Source organism: Aegilops tauschii, chromosome 5, assembly GCF_002575655.3.
Source record: "Aegilops tauschii subsp. strangulata cultivar AL8/78 chromosome 5, Aet v6.0, whole genome shotgun sequence".
NCBI classification, from domain to species: domain Eukaryota; kingdom Viridiplantae; phylum Streptophyta; class Magnoliopsida; order Poales; family Poaceae; genus Aegilops; species Aegilops tauschii.
Genome location: NC_053039.3, coordinates 136,183,264 through 136,200,749, shown reverse-complemented (window position 1 = coordinate 136,200,749; position 17,486 = coordinate 136,183,264).

The window sequence follows — 17,486 nt, the reverse complement described above, 5'->3', positions numbered from 1 at the left end:
GGCGTCGAGGTGATCTCACCAACAACTGCATAAAAGAGATTTCGATGTCGGCGAAACTCAGGTATTCCAGAACTGCAACGATAAAATTGTGACGACAACACCTCGGAGCTCAACTCCCCGGGACACTGCCACAACCCCTAAATGATAGGAGGCACCAAGAACAATGTGCTCGTCACAAATCGATCGGAACGATTCCAAGATACCCGCGTGATCCTAAATTTTTTTTTAGTGAAATTTGAGGAGAGAGTAGTCAAAACTTCTACGTCAGGAGACCTCACCAGAGCGACGAAGAGACTGAGGAGTAAAAGAATCCTACTCTCCGATATATATAATCCTAAGACTCAAAACATTATTGCTCTAGACTCAACAACGCCAGCGATTCGATCAAGCAGGGGGCTCCTAAGTCTGGGATGGCTCTGATTACCAACTTGTAACGCCCACGATGCGGCTATATCTCCCACGTGTTGAGGCACGACTTAGAGGCATAACCGCATAGTGGTTTTGTCGCAAGAAGGGTCATCTTCACACAATCCCATGTAATGAACAAGAATGGGATAAAGAGTTGGCTTACAATCGCCACTTCACACAATACATAAAATATCATTCATACATCATCCAAAATACAATCATATAGACCGACTACGGTCAAAATCCAGATGAAAATAAGACAACCCCAAATGCTAGATCCCCGATCGTCCCAACTGGGCTCCACTACTGATCGTCAGGAAAAGACACATAGTAACGACCACGTTCCTTGTCGAACTCCCACTTGAGATCGACGCCATCATGTGCACTGGCATCGTCGGCACCTGCAACTGTTTTGGTAGAATCTGTGAGTCACGGGGACTCAGCAATCTCACACCCGCGAGATCAAGACTATTTAAGCTTATAGGAAAGGATGGTGCAAGGAGGTGGAGCTGCAGCGGCAAAAGCATATATGGTGGCTAACTTGCGCAAATGAGAGCAAGAAGAGAAGCAATGGAACGGACGTCATCTAGCAATGACCAAGAAGGGGTCCTGAACACCTACTTACGTCATACATAACACAGACCGTGTTCACTTCCCGGACTCCGCCGAGAAGAAACCATCACGGCTACTCACGCAGTTGATGTATTTTAACTGGGTCAAGTGACAAGTTACCTACAACCAGACATTAACAAATTCCCATCTGCCTCATAACCGCGGGCACGGCTTTCGAAAGATAATACCCTGCAGGGGTGTCCCAACTTAGCCCATCATAAGCTCTCACGGTAAACGAAGGATAAACCTTCTCCCGAAAAGACCCGATCAGTCTCGGAATCCCGGTTTACAAGACATCTCGACAATGGTAAAACAAGACCAGCAAAGCCGCCCGAATGTGCCGACAAATCCCGATAGGAGCTGCACATATCTCGTTCTCAGGGCACAACGGATGAACACTACGTACAGCTAAAACCAATCCTCGAGTTTCCCCAAGGTGGCGCTGCAAGTGGCTCTAGTTTGGACCAGCACTCAGAGGAACACTGGCCCGGGGGTTTAAATAAAGATGACCCTCGGGCTCGCGAAAACCCGGGGAAAAGGCTTAGGCGGCAAATGGTAAAACCAAGGTTGGGCCTTGCTGGAGGAGTTTTATTCAAGGCGAACTGTCAAGGGGGTCCCATAAATCACCCGACCGCGTAAGGAATGCAAACTCAAGGAACATAATCCCGGTATAACAGTAACTAGGGCGGCAAGAGTGGAACAAAACACCAGGCATAAGGCCGAGCCTTCCACCCTTTACCAAAATATATAGATGCATTAATTAAATAAGAGATATTGTGATATCCCAACATATCCATGTCCCGACATGGAACAAACTTCAACTTCACCTGCAACTAGCAACGCTATAAGGGCTGAGCAAAAGCGGTAACTTAGCCAAACAACGGTTTGCTAGGAAAGGATGGTTAGGGCTGACATGGCTAAAATGGGAGACATGATATAGCAAGTGATAGGTAGCGAGCATGGCAATAGAGCGAACAACTAGCATAGCAAAGATAGAAGTGATTTCGAGGGGTGGTCATCTTGCCTGCAAGATTCTCAGAGTTGTCGAAAGCTTGATCCTCGTAAGCGTACTCGACAGGTTCCTTGTTCACGAACTCGTCTCCCGGCTCTACCCAAGACAAGAACACAAATAAACGGAACCACAATCAACAACGAGAAATGCGCAAGCAACATGATGCATAACATGTATGATATGCAAGATATGATATGCGATGCATATGCGTGCTCCGGAAAAAAAATAATGAACAAGGCAGTAACTTGGCAAACCAAGCATGCCACTGGAAAGATGAGATGATTTCGGTCGAAATCGATATAAAGATCACCGGAATCGGATGCACGGTTTGCAAATGGCAAGCAAAACAAGAATGACACTAATCTGCGATAAACAGCAAGATAGCACTTAAAATGCAACAAGCAACAGTGCTACAGCACCCCAAAATAGCAACAAAGCACATGCAGTAATCTACAGGAGATGCTTGACAAACGATGAACACTGAGCTACGGCTAGTTCACAATATATCAAGCTCAAACAAGCATGGCAAAAGTGCAAAAGATTACAGGTTCACAGACTTGGTGAAAAACTAGACATGGCAGAAAACAGCATCAGGTAGCAATGTTCAGAGTACGAAATCAACATGCTACAGAAACTTAACATAGCAAACCAAGGCATGGCAGTGTTCTACTAAATGCACAAGACAAAAGTCCCTTACTGACCAGAAGCCAAAAAGGATCAGAAGATATGATGGCAAGCATGTAAACATAGCAAATTTCGTTATCAGGTTTCAGACTTTGCAGAAAACAGAGCATGGCAGAAATATTAATATGTAGGCCTCTTTGTGAGCTTGATGCACTGATTACAGAGCAATACACTACAAACCAAGCATACCTACAGCAAGATGGCATGTTTATCAAGCTAACAATGGCAAGAACAAAAGCATAGCGTCTATAGATCAACTACAATAAGCTTGGCAAGATTGCAAATCATGTCAAGAATCTGCCAGAAATATATTATAGCAAAAGTAGAGCAAGGTTGAGACATGTTACGGCACTCCATAATTGCAAACAATTGCAGGAATGGATCAATTGCAACTATAGCTACAAAACATCCTTACTGAACATCTCGAAAATATGCATGGATCCCTCTGTAGCATCAAGTTTACATGGCAACAAAATTACAGAAGACAAGGACTTAGAGAAATCACTAAGTCCCTGAAATCAGAAATATTACGGGGCCTACTTTGCATGCTTGTGCTAGTCACCAAAAGGATCACAAAAATATATGGACTAAACCAATGGAAAGATGGCATGGCATAATTCAAAACACATGTACAGCTCATGCTCAAAAGATGCACAGAATAAATGATACAAAAATGACAAATCTCCAAGTTCTGATAAGAACCCGAGATTAACTGCAACTAGCCCTCTTCCAACGGAGATTTGGGCATGAAGATGATCTCTAATGAACATGGTGCAATTGAGCAAAATGAAGAGCATCACGAGGCGAACAATTTGACATATTACAAGCGTGAATCGGAGCTACATGCACAAAGTTATAGCATCAGGAACAGGAGCACATGCTGATGAATCTCCAGGACAGAGAATAATGGGGGCGAGAAAGTCAACGGGCACGTACGTTTCCAGATCGGATCGAGCGAGGTCGTGCTCGGGCTCGAGCCCGACGGCCGGCGAGGAAGGAAGGAGAGGGCGGCAGCGCGGCTGGAGGTGGCGCCGGCGGGCGGCGGGCGCGGCGCCGGCGGGGAGGCTGCCGGCGGCGGCGGGCGGCGCGGCTCCGGCGCGGAGAAGGGAAGGCGCGCGGGCGACGGGGAACGGGCCGGCGGGCCCGCGGCGGGCTCGCGGGCCGGCGCGGTGGGAGGCCGGAGGCGGGCGGACGTTGTCCGGCGCGGACGTTTTCGTCCGGCGGCTCGCGGTGGAGAAGCTAGGGTTCGTCTGTGATTCCGTTTTTGGGATGCCCACATATAAATAGGTAGAGGGAGCTAGGAGACTCCAAATGAGGTGCGGTTTTCGCCGACACGATCGTGATCGAACGAACTAGAGCATGGAAGAGAGTTTGGTGGGTTTTGGGCTGATTTTGGAGGGGGGTTTTGCTGGACACTCAAATGGACTTTGCGGATGCCCGGTTAACCGTTGGAGTACCAAACGACCTCCGAATGGAACAAAACTTGACTGGTAGTCTCCGGGTGGTATATTAAGACCACTTGACAAGGCTCGGTCCATTCCGAGAAAGTTTGACACATGCACACGAAAGAAAACAAGAGGGGTGCACCGGAGGAGATAGGAGCGCCGGATTGAAAAACGGACAACGGGGAAAATGCTCGGATGCATGAGACGAACACGTATGCGAATGCAATGCACATGGTGACATGATATAAAAATGCATGACATGACAAAATGCAAAACGAAAGACAAAACCCGACAACGGAGGGAAAAACATATCACATCGCCGAAAATGGCAAGAGTCGGAGTTAGAAATATGGCAAGTTACATGCGGGGTGTTACAAATATGCTAATGTCTTTCTATCCTTTCTCACTAAGCTAATGAAGGTTTCACCTTGTTCCTACTTGTGCAAACAGGGATCATGTTGTGCCTTGTGGAACTACACAAGACAATACAATGAACTTTATCCCAGCCAGTGCTTTAACTCTGCTGGAAGTTCTTGATAATCTTTCGATATAATCTCAGCACTGGTAAACAAGAGTGATTTCAACCGTACATTTGAAGTGCACAAAAATATATACTATTGAGAGATTCCACTGAGTGCTTTATCATCTCTTCTAGGACTACATGAATAAGCTTTTTGCTCAGGTTGGTACCGGCCTAAGGCCTTCATCCATATAAGTTTGTTGTCATCTCTATGTGTATCGTGCTACTGTCATGAGAAACTCCTTTATCTTTGCATGTTAAAGTTTTGCAACCTATGATACATGGCAATGCTTTCAGTGTTGAGATAATTGGCGCTGATTAAATAAACTAATACCTCTCTTTAAGCAAGACTACTATGTTGCTAACTTTACCCATTAAGATAATGAGGGTGCTTCTATTTGTTAGTGTATGTTTCATCAACTAGTCCCACTATTACAGTAATCTCACTCTCTCAATATATGTGCCAACAGGGATGCTCGATTTTTGTGGAACTACACAAAAACTTTGGGTGCTTGATTGCCTCGATTGCTTCCTTCCTTTCCTGCCAGTCACTTATCTCGGCTTCCTTCCTTCCTTTGCTGTCAGTCGCTTCGCTTATCTCAGCTTCCAGTCAAAGGAAATAGTAATTGATATGCTACCTCATACAGGTTCGTACTGGTCTTTATCCTGATTATTGTGCTTGTCATATGTATTGGTGACTTGGTACTGTGTTACTGTTTGCTGATTTCATAAAGGAGTAACTTGGAGCCTGAACTCGCAGGCAAATCCTTACATTGGGCAATTTCAGTAGAACTGCATAAAAAGATCAGATGGACAGATACTTATGTTGCTGCTATGTACTCCAAAGTTCACTCAGACAAGCATCGATGTTGACATGAAGAAGTTCTTATATTCATTCGAGTATCAACCGGCATCAACCAGTTGTCAAACTCCAAGTATTAGGAGAGTTAACGCAAAAAATATTGCTTGGCGCATATGGTAGCGAACTGTATGGCATGGAGTCTAAAGATTCCAAACAAGTTGGTTGACGCATATATTCATCTGGCACTTAATCAGTCTGCACAGCAGGGATGCTCCATTTCAGTTGAACTACACAAAAAATGTGGGTGGTTCATTTTCTCAACGGCCTCCTTTCTTGTCTCCAATGTAGAATTTTGGCGAGCTACAGGACCAAGATGAGCCAGTAAACTAGTTGGGTGAAAGTAGTGGCCAAGTTGGTCAAACCTCCCTCGGCACGAGGCCACTATTTGAGGATAAACCTACAAGCAAAGTTCAGATTGTCTATGCTGCCTCTTATGTACTCGAAAGTTTACTCGTACAAGCATTAATTTTAGCAAGAAGTACCTCCGACTGAACACCATTTACCAGTCTGTACCCTAGGTAATTAAAGATCGTCCATGGATGATATTGGTTGTGATCTCAATCATTTGGATGCATAAACATACTGAACATGTGTATATCTGAATCCTTTTGTGAATTATATATGAATATTGTCTTGTGATCTATCAATCATTTGGATGCATAGACATGCTGAACTTGTGTATATATGAATCTTTTGAGTTGTTGATTGTGAATGTTGGCTATGAATATGAACGTGTCCTGTGAACCTGAATTTGATACGAATGTTTACCGTTTCTGTTGTACTTGTGTGTGAACTTGTTAGTATGTCTACTATGGGATTTATGACGTGCGGGTGTCAACGGCACACGTTCTTCCCGAGTAGAATTGCACCTGCTTTGTTAGGGTAGCAATGCCGCATCAACTCTTTTTAATCTTTTTTGCTGTCTTCCCCCCTCCCCCGCTCAACCCCTGCCGTAATGTTTTCGGCCTCAAAACAAACATAGTACTGGCTTGTTTTTGGGGCTTGATGAAAAATCGAGTGCTGGTTTCTGTAGGTTGGCCCGCCCAGCAAATGTGTTGCTGGTCCGCCATGGACTAGGAGGCTAAAAATACAAGTTGTATGGTGCAGAGGCAAGTAAAAAAACACCATCGAGAGCCATCCACTGAAAAAATTGTGTCTCATGTGCTTCTTCAGTCGCGCCGTCGGCCCCCTCTTTAATCCAGTTCGCTCCATTCCCCAACCGGCACCACGGGACGGAAGTTTATTTCCCCCTCGCACCTGCCGGGGGATTGAAGGAGCGCGGCATCGAATCCAACACCGGTGATGGCTGATTGTCCAAGTGATTTTTAGATAAGAAACTTCATGTTTCAGAGGCAGAGCATTTAAATCAACAGGCACTTTCCAAACATGGATAACAAAATGTTGGAAATTTTATTCATGGTAAAAAAATGGAACTAACAACAAGTTAACATCATACTAATCAACATTCATGTATAGCACATCTTCATATGATCCAACGTCAAAAAGATATGCTATTTTCAAAATGGCAAGACAATGTTTATTTTTAAACTGGGAATGGCAAGACAATGTTGAGTGTGCGAAAAACTGGGTAAACTATGGACCGAATTTTGGCAAGTGTTAGACATTTTTCAACTGCACCAGTTGGAATCGAACCCGGGCAGTACAGCTTTTGGCTGAGAGGGCTGCAACCACTGGGCTAGTGCACTATGTTCGAAAGAATGAAGGCATCTTCCCCGACTCCAGTTCTTTCCCGTCCATGTGTGCTCATCGTGGCGCCGCCGTATGTCGTTGTCAACATGCTCAACAAACGAGAGGAATCCAGAGAGGACTGTGCACCGAGAGACTGACAGTGGGGACCCACCAAGTCCAAGTCGTACGCAAGCAAGTGCCCCATTGAGAAAAAGCTTCCTCCTAATTGTATACTGACATTGGGGCCCACGGGTTTGACAACCTTAGTCAATAAATAAAATAAATTTCCAATGATGACAGTCATTGGGGAGCTTTTTTTCAGGGGTATCGGGGATCTTTTTTTTTGTTGCGGGAAAGGGGTATCGGGGATCTAGCTGGTATCATTTTTTTCCAGAGGGCGAATAAGTATCAGCTAGGCCTAGGTTTTGTTTTTTAACATGCGTAGCCCTTGACATACGGAGACAGTGGTTTCAACTTATTTTTGGAGGTCCATACCGGCCTATAGGCCTCCTAGCGTAGGTTCTACTTTTTCTTAAAGATCGACAGCCCAATGTATTTTTTTAATAAAATATAGATGTCTGTTCTATTTATCTACATATAAGAATAATAATGTTGTGTCCAATTTATGTTTTCCCTTCTAACCACATTATATATATTTATATTATTACTATTATCATATATTTTATAGAGACTTATATATACATTATAAAAACATTCCATGTGTTATTAACTTATAAAAGTAAATGTTTAACAGAAGTTGGCAAGGAAAATCGTGGTTGTTTTTGACTCACACGCAAGGAAAATCCTGGTGATTGCATACAAAATCTTGCGAAGATTTTAAGGACCAATGTAATAATAACGCGCTCATTTTTGTTTTGAGCAATAACTCACTAATTTTTTAATTTTATATATAAAAAATGTGTCGCTCCAGTTTATTTTTTGATATTAATTGCTCCTTCTAACCTAACATTATATATAGAATGAGCCCAACTAATTCGTGTATTTCAAGAAAGTGCAAATGGGCTGGGATTTCTTAGAAAATATTAAATGCGACGCATTGACGCGAAATTGTTTTTTCACCCAGCCCAACAAATGGACTGTAAATTCTAGAAAACATGGGTTAAATAGATGCTACATTTTTGTAGGCTGACATGTGGGCCAATAGGTCGAAGCCTACGCAAGGCGTTGTCAACTTGGTCAACAAATGATTATGACATCCACAACCATTAGATTTATATCCAATGACCGGCATGCACCTTCACTCTCTCGTCTTCTTCCTCCAGCGTCGCCGGGACCGCCTGGTTCGGCCTCCGGCGGCTAGCGGCTCTGCTTAGCACGCATCGCTACGAAGCGCTACCCCACCGCCGGCCAGGCTACCCCTCCACACCTCATGTTATTCTCCATCTACTACAGCCCCACGCCGCACCAGAACCAGTTATAACCCTTGTACTCCTCTAAATCAGTGCCTCCACTACCGCGTCTTCCCATCTCCGGGTCGTTCCCGTCTGGGGCCTCGCCATCATTGACCGCCTCGCTGCGCTCGGCACGGCGTGGTCAACAAACGAGAGTCATCGGAAGAGGACTGTACGTGGAGAGCCTAACGGCTGGGACTCACGAGGTCCATGGTCGCACGCAAGGAAAGTTCCTCCTTATTAAGCTGAAAAAATGTTTCCTCTCCCCGACAGCGGGGACCCACCGGCTGTATCTTCGCACAAAAGGAAGTGCTTCCTTGTAATGTGATTAAAACTATTCCTCCCGTTGACAGCTGGGACCCGTTAGATTTGGTGGCTGACTTGTGGGCCTACTAAGCAGACATGTATGCAGGGCTTTGTCAACTTAATCAACAAATGATTCTAGCAGCTGGACCGTTGGATGTTAATCCAACAGCCGTGCTCCTTCTTCAACCTCTGTTCTTGCTCCTATCTCCCGTGGGCGGCACCGCGGCAGTGCTGCCGCGCACCCGAACTAGTCAAGTTTCCCACTCCTCTCCATCTGCGACTCCACTGCCGCGTCTTTCCCATCTCCGGGTCGTTCCAGTCTGGGGCCTTGCCTATCGTCCACCGGCCTTGGTGCCCTCGGCACGGTGTGGTCAACGTGGTCAATAAACAAGAATCATCGGAAGATGACTGTATGTGAGAGACTGACAGTGGGGACGCACCACGCCCATGGACGCATGCATGCAACTGCATCCTTTTTACCCTGAAAAATAATGGTTTCTCCCCCTGACTTCTAGGACCCACCAGCTACATCTTCGCACGCAAGGAAGTGCGTCCTTATTACGGGCAAAAAAAAGATTCCCTCCCTGACAGCTGGGACCCAGCAGCTATATCTTCGCATGCAAGGAAGTGTGTCCTTATCCTCCCTGACAACTGGGACCCACCCGGTCGAAGCGTACGTATCGTTGTCTGTTGATAACCCACAAGTATAGGGGATCGCAACAGTTTTCGAGGGTAGAGTATTCAACCCAAATTTATCGATTCGACACAAGGGGAGCCAAAGAATATTCTCAAGTATTAGCAGTTGAGTTGTCAATTCAGCCACACCTGGAAAACTTAATATTTGCAGCAAAGTATTTAGTAGCAAAGTAGTATGGAAATAACAGTAACCGTGGCAAAAGTAATAGTTGCAGTTTTGTAGTAATTGTAACAGTGGCAATGGTAAAGCAACTAAGCAAAGATCAATAGGTCAAAAGCTCGTAGGCATTGGATCAGTGATGGATAATTATGTCGGATGCGATTCCTCATGCAACAGTTATAACATAGGGTGACACGGAACTAGCTCCAGTTCATCAATGTAATGTAGGCATGTATTCCGAATATAGTCATACGTGCTTATGGAAAAGAACTTGAATGGCATCTTTTGTCCTACCCTCCCGTGGCAGCGGGGTCCTATTGGAAACTAAGGGATATTAAGGCCTCCTTTTAATAGAGTACCGGACTAAAGTATTAACACTTAGTGAATACATGAACTCCTCACACTATGGTCATCACCGGAAGTGGTCCCGATTATTGTCACTTAGGGGTTACCGAATCATAACACATAGTAGGTGACTATTGACTTGCAAGATAGGATCAAGAACTCACATATATTCATGAAAACATAATAGGTTCAGATATGAAATGATGGCACTCCGGCCCTAGTGACAAGCATTAAGCATAGCAAAGTTATAGCAACATCAATCTCAGAGCATAGTGGATACTAGGGATCAAACCCTAACAATACTAACTCGATTACATGATAAATCTCATCCAACCCATCACCGTCCAGCAAACCTATGATGGAATTACTCACGCACGGCGGTGAGCATCATGAAATTGGTGATGGAGGAAGGTTGATGATGATGACCGTGATGGATTCCCCTCTCCGGAGCCCCGAACGGACTCCGGATCAGCCCTCCCAAGAGAGATTAGGGCTTGGCGGCGGCTCCATATCATAAAACGCGATGGATCCTTCTCTCTGATTTTTTCTCCCCGAACGTGAATATATAGAGTTGGAGTTGACGTCGGTGGAGCTTCAAGGGGCCCACGAGGCAGGGGGCACGCCCCAGGGGGTGGGCACGCCCTCCACCCTCGTGGACAGGGTGTGGGCCCCCTGGTGTTGATTCTTTCGCCAGTATTTTTTATAAATTCCAAAAATATTCTCCGTGAAGTTTCAGGTCATTCCGAGAACTTTTATTTTTGCACAAAAATAACACCATAGCAGTTCTGCTGAAAACAGCGACAGTCGGGGTTAGTTCCATTCAAATCATGCAAGTAAGAGTCCAAAACAAGGGCAAAAGTGTTTGGAAAAGTAGATATGATGGAGACGTATAAACTCCCCCAAGCATAAACCTTTGCTTGTCCTCAAGCAATTCAGTTGACAAACTTAAAGTGATAAAGAAAAACTTTTACAAACTCTGTTTGCTCTTGTTGTTGTAAATATGTAAAGCCAGCATTCAAGTTTTCAGCAAAGATTATGAACTAACCATATTCACAATAACATTTAGGTCTCATGTTTACTCATATCAATGGCATAATAAACTAGCGAGCAATAATAATAAATCTCAGATGACAACACTTTCTCAAAACAATCATAATATGATATAACAAGATGGTATCTCGCTAGCCCTTTCTGAGACCGCAAAACATAAATGCAGAGCACCTCTGAAGATCAAGGATTGACTAAACATTGTAATTCATGGTAAAAGAGATCCAGTCATAGTCAAACTCAATGTAAACTAATAGTAATGCATGCAAATGACAGCAGCGCTCTCCAACTGGTGCTTTTTAATAAGAGGATGATGACTCAACATAAAAGTAAATAGATAGGCCCTTCGTAGAGGGAAGCAGGGATTTGGAGAGGTGCTAGAGCTCGAGTTTTGAAATAGAGATAAATAATATTTTGAGTGGCATACTTTCATTGTCAACATAACAACCAAGAGATCTCGATATCTTCCATGCTACACACATTATAGGCGGTTCCCAAACAGAATGGTAAAGTTTATACTCCCCAGCCACCAACAAACAACAATCCATGGCTTGCCCGAAACAACGGGTGCTTCCAACTAACAACAGTCCTGGGGGAGTTTTGTTTGCAATTATTTTGATTTGGTTTGAGCATGGGACTGTGCATCCCGGTTACCGGCCATTTTCTCGTGAGTGAGGAGCGGAGTCCACTCCTTGTGAGAATAACCCACCTAGCATGGAAGATGCAGACATCCCTAGTTGATACATGAGCTATTCGAGCATACAAAACAGAATTTCATTTGAAGGTTTAGAGTTTGGGACATACAAATTTACTTGGAACGGCAGGTAGATACCGCATATAGGAAGGTATGGCGGACTCATATGGAATAACCTTGGGGTTTATGGAAGTGGATGCACAAGCAGTATTCCCGCTTAGTACAAGCGAAGGCTAGAAAGAGACTGGGAAGCGACCAACTAGAGAGCGACAACAGTCATGAACATGCATTAAATTAATCAACACTGAGTGCAAGTATGAGTAGGATATAATTCACCATGAACATAAATATCGTGGAGGCTATGTTGATTTTGTTTCAACTACATGCGTGAACATGTGCCAAGTCAAGCCACTCGAGTCGTTCAAAGGAGGATACCACCCTATCATACTACATCACAACCATTTTAATAGCATGTTGGCACGCAAGGTAAACCATTATAAACTCCTAGTTAACTAAGCATGGCATGAGCAACTATAATCTCTAATTGTCATTGCAAACATCTTTCATTCATAATAGGCTGAATCAGGAACGATGAACTAATCATATTTACAAAAACAAAATAGGATAAACCGACATTGATATGTAAACTTGTGTTATAAGATAGAAAGAGCAGAGACCGAGCCGGACACGTTTATGAGCCAGCCTCGGGACCCTGTAAACCGACGGGCATCAACCCATGTATATAAGGGGACGACCCGGCGGTGGTTTAGGGACGGTAGACAACAACTCGAGACCCTGGCAAAGCGTATTCGCTCCCTCGTCATCGAAACCCTAGCAATCCCACAACAACTGGATCGTAGGCTTTTACCTTCACTGCAAGGGGCCAAACCAGTATAAACTTTCTGCGTCCCCTGTCCGCTTTAACCCCTTTAAGTTAACCCGTTGCGATGGCTCCACGACTAAGTCCTTGCTCTAGGACATCTGTCGTGACAAAACCACGACAGTTGGCACCCACCGTCGGGCTATCGCATGATGGTTTCGAGTTCTTAGAGGGCAGCTTCGAAGGTCTCAAGGGTTACGCTGTGGGCCGGATGACCAAGAGTCGTCGCGGCAAGCTCTACATCGACGATGCAGGCTGGGGCCCCGAGGCCTGCTCGATCGAGTATGGGTACCGGGTCCCCTTAGGCGGCATCCACGTTTTCATTGGCAAGATCGGTGAACCGGGCCCTGAGCCGGACATCTGCACCGACATCATCGAGACAGCTCAGCGTGCGAGATCTGCCCGGGTTAAGCCTGTCATGAAGCGTGCCTTCGTGGGAGTCATCCACGGAGTGGAATCTGAGGATAGATCGGAATCTGGTGGTGAAACCGTCGTTTATTCCGGCGATGAGTCATCGACCAGAGAGAACGAGTCATTGTACCAATTGCAAGATGGCCGGATTGGGGACTGTTCTGATGGCGACAGTATTCCGGACCCTTTGATCCGCCAAACCGGGTTGCAATCTTCATGGCCGGTACACACCCAGCGCTCCACTCTTCGACCGCGACGGCGATGATTTCCGGATCAGTAGGAGCGACAACGGCCGGGGCAGGAGGCCCTGTGCGACCGCCGGCTCAGGTTTTATCTGATTTATTTGACAGCTTGGCAGCACTGATGGCGGAGGTTAATGCGGCGAATCAAGATGAGCATAATGCGGAAATTGTGAAGGTGAAAGATCAGATAACCCAGGCCAGGGCCGACCTGGCAGCTGAGGACACCAGGATGGCTGCGGAACGGGCCGCATTGGATGCACAGTGTCGGGTGGTAGGTGCGACATATGCCAACGGGTGGCTTATCATTATGGGAGCCAGTAAGACGTCGCCGGTGCCTGGAAACGGGATGAGGCGAAGACATGCACGCCGGTGAATCTTACCCAGGTTCGGGGCTCTCTGTGGAGATAACACCCCTAGTCCTGCTCTGCGGGGTCTCCGCATGATCACTAGATCAAAACAAGTAGCTACAAGTGCTCCTTGAGCTGTTGGGTTAGAGGGAGAAGAAGGGCGAGGCTAGCTCTCCTTTTCTCTCTAGGTGGTGGGTGTGATCCTCTGAGACCAACCCTTTGCATGGGTGTCCCGGGGGGTTTATATAGGCCTACCCCCCAGGGGTACAATGGTAATCCGGCTGGGCGCGGGTCCCAGCCATCAGTGTCTATGCTTGCCGGCTTCTCCGCCGGTCATTGGGGCCCGCCGACTGGTGGGTCCCGCCGGCTGCCGGCTTCTTGGCCGGCACGCCGGCCCCACCGCATGGGGGCTTTGTCGGCGGCTGGTTACTGTTGCCTCACCTCTGATGACGAGGGCTTTGTCGAGGTAAGCGTGGCTACAGTGTCGCCGCCTTGCGGGCTCTCACTGTAGCCTCATCTCGTCTTGTCTCCTTAATGAGGCACACGTTTCGAGGGAGGGAGGTAGCCGGCTATTGGGAGTCGGCTACGCCCCTGGCCGACTAGGGGAGGCTGGGCCGCCTTCGAGTGTCTCTCTGGCTAAAGGGGCCCGCCGCCCACATGGCTACAGTGCCGCGCCGGATGGGAGATGGCTGACCCGTACGGCGCCCTGTGACCATGCCTGCTTCGGGATCGGGGGTAGTGGGCTGTACTGCGGCCACGCCCCATCCTATCACCGTTATGTGGGCACAGTCTTAGTGGGTGCAGTCTTGGCCGGCTTCTGGGAGTCGGCCTTCTTCATGGCCGGCTTCTGGGGGTCGGTCCTCTTGGGGCCGGCTTCCTGGAGTCGGCTATCTCGTATCTTTCTTGGGGGAGGTTTTCTGAAGCGGGGTCGCCTTCCGGGAGTCAGCCCTGGGGATAGTCGGCCGGGGGAAGGCGGCCCTATGCTTTGTATGCTTGAAGGCTTGAATGGTCTGATAATTTTTTCGAAGAGCCAGGGGGAGTCGGTTAGGCTACCCGTGGCCATTCCCTCCGACACACAGGCTTACCGGCTTATGCTGGATCAGAGCGCGTCAAACGATGTCATGAGGAGAAGGTACCGATATCACCTACCGCCGGTTTATGAGGCCAAGAACCTCTTTAATACCCTAGGAGAGGGGACCAGCAACCCGCCAGCGGTAAACCGGGCGGAGGCACCTGGAACGGGGGCTCCGGTTCAGGCACGTCTGACTGATCCGCCTCGTCAGGACAACGTTTTGTCACAACACGTCCCAACACCGTCGGGTCATTACTCTAACCCGATGGATAACATTGTCGCTGCCGCTTCACGACTAGCAGCTCTCCCAATCGAAGGCGAGTCCCCAGTAGCGGTCGAGACGCGACGGGCTAGGGAGCTCCTTCAGACAGCTTTGACTCAGCAGCAAGCTTATTCATATAGTCGCGAAAGGATCCATTCTACTCCCCGCCCAAGCCAGAGTTACATCAGGCATATCGATGAACCGGCCGTGTCAAGCAGCGCGCGAATTCGTAATCCGCCCCATGGCCACAACCCGGCGGGTGGTAGTGGTGATGCCCAGGATGTGGTGGATCGGGCTAGGGCACGTCGAGAGGCCGAGTTAGCGGCACAACATGAAGCTCGCCAACTTACTCCGGTTCGTCCGACCACGACGGTGGAACCAGGGGTTACTTCCAGCTCTTTGGGAGTACCGTGTCTCATCCCAGCGCTGCGCAACGTGCGTCTGCCCAAGGATTTCAAGGGCCCACATAAGGTACCGAATTACACCGCCGATTTATCCCCCGAGTTATGGGTTGAAAGCTATGAGATGGCAATGGAGATGCTGGATGTGGACGATGCGGCGTGTGCTAAATACATCACCATGATGCTGGAGGGGACAACCCGCACTTGGTTGAAGAACTTGCCGGCTAACTCTATTGGATCATGGGCCGGATTAAGTGTCAGGACCCCGATTCCAAGTCACATCGATCTAGCCGGTAACACCTCATATCACTTTGCGGCCTCACGCACGGTATTCCCACGGGTGTCGCCTTACCATGGCCCGGGACTGTTTGCGCCTTTTGGCTCACGTATATGATAGTGTCGCTAGCATCCATATGACAGAGAACCCGGGCCGACATGACTAGTCGTGAACCCAAAGTGGCACTAACTTACGGGGACAGGCATACATGAATCAACATCGAGCATGTCGGTCAGCAGCGTGTGAATCCGGGCTGTAGCACTGGGCTAACAGGACTCCGGTGAACCGGGCTTTAGCAGGCTAGGCAGGACTCCGGATGTCACCGCGTGACATTTCCCCGAAGGGACAGACACAGGAACGAAGTGAATCACATGCCGGCCAGTCAGGTGTTCCGGAGCAGTAGTGCTGGGCTAGCAGGACTCCGATGAACCGGGCTGTAGCGGACTACTATGGCTCATGGAAGCACAAGACTACATTTCCCCATAAGAGAGGCTACCAAGGATAAACAACTAGGTTGTCGGATCCCACACATAACAAGCATTTCAATCATACACACAATATGCTCGATATGTGCAAATACAACATGGCATCACAACAAGACTCTACGACTCAGAGTATTTATTCATTAGGCTCCGAAGAGCCAGATATTACAAACATGGGTCTCGTGACCCAACATTCAGAGCATACAAGTCAAAGCACATGCGGAAGCTTAACATGTCTGAGTACAGACATCTACAAAAGAAAAAGGCTGCGAAGCCTGACTATCTACAAGACCCTGCCGAGGGCACAAGATCGTAGCTGAGGTATCAAGCTAAACGTCGAAGTCCACACGGAACTACTAGCGAGACTGACGTCTCTCTGCAAAACATAAAATAAGAAAACGTGAGTACAAATGTACCCAGCAAGACTTACATCAGAACTATCTACATATGCATCGGTATCAACAAAGGGGGTAGTGGAGTTTAACTACAACAAGCCAGCTTTGACTCAGTGGCTATCCTGAACTATGGCTGCAGGCAACTCTTTTGAGGTGGCGCACACGAGTCCACATATTCACCATATCAATACACCACTATGGATCCGCTCCCGTCTCCCTACGAGAACGCCCTGCATAGCACTCACGCTTATCTTGCGCATTTTAGGGTATCCACTTTCACTTGTCTATGAACTGTTATAGGCAACCCAGAAGTCATTTACAGCGGACACGGCTATTCGAATAGATGATGTTAACCCTGCAGGGGTGTACTTCTTCACACACGCTCTCGCCACTTACCACCATGTACACGTGATGTACCTCGGCAACCTTCAAGCGGAAGCCTGGCGAGGGAGTCGGCCATGACCTGACTAACCACACAAGTCTCTAGTCCAGGTTTATCGCCTATTCGGGTTCCATCCGCAAGGAGATCCGGCCGGGGTGTCGCTCACGGCCCCAAACGATGTGTGCAGGGTTCCCAAGCCCACCTCGACGGATGGATCTACGCTTGGTACACCGTGCCACGGTGCCTAGTCTGTCCCAAGCCCACCTGTACCGGGTGCCACTTCGTAGACTACTAACACTACCTACAAACACCAGAAACTAGTTGCAACTCCTGGACAGAGATCAGGTTGATTAATAAGTCGAGAGAGCTTGGAGCGCCCGGAGCCCAATGTGTGGTAGTAACTGTTCATGGATCACAAACACAGAACTCAGTTCCTGAGGACG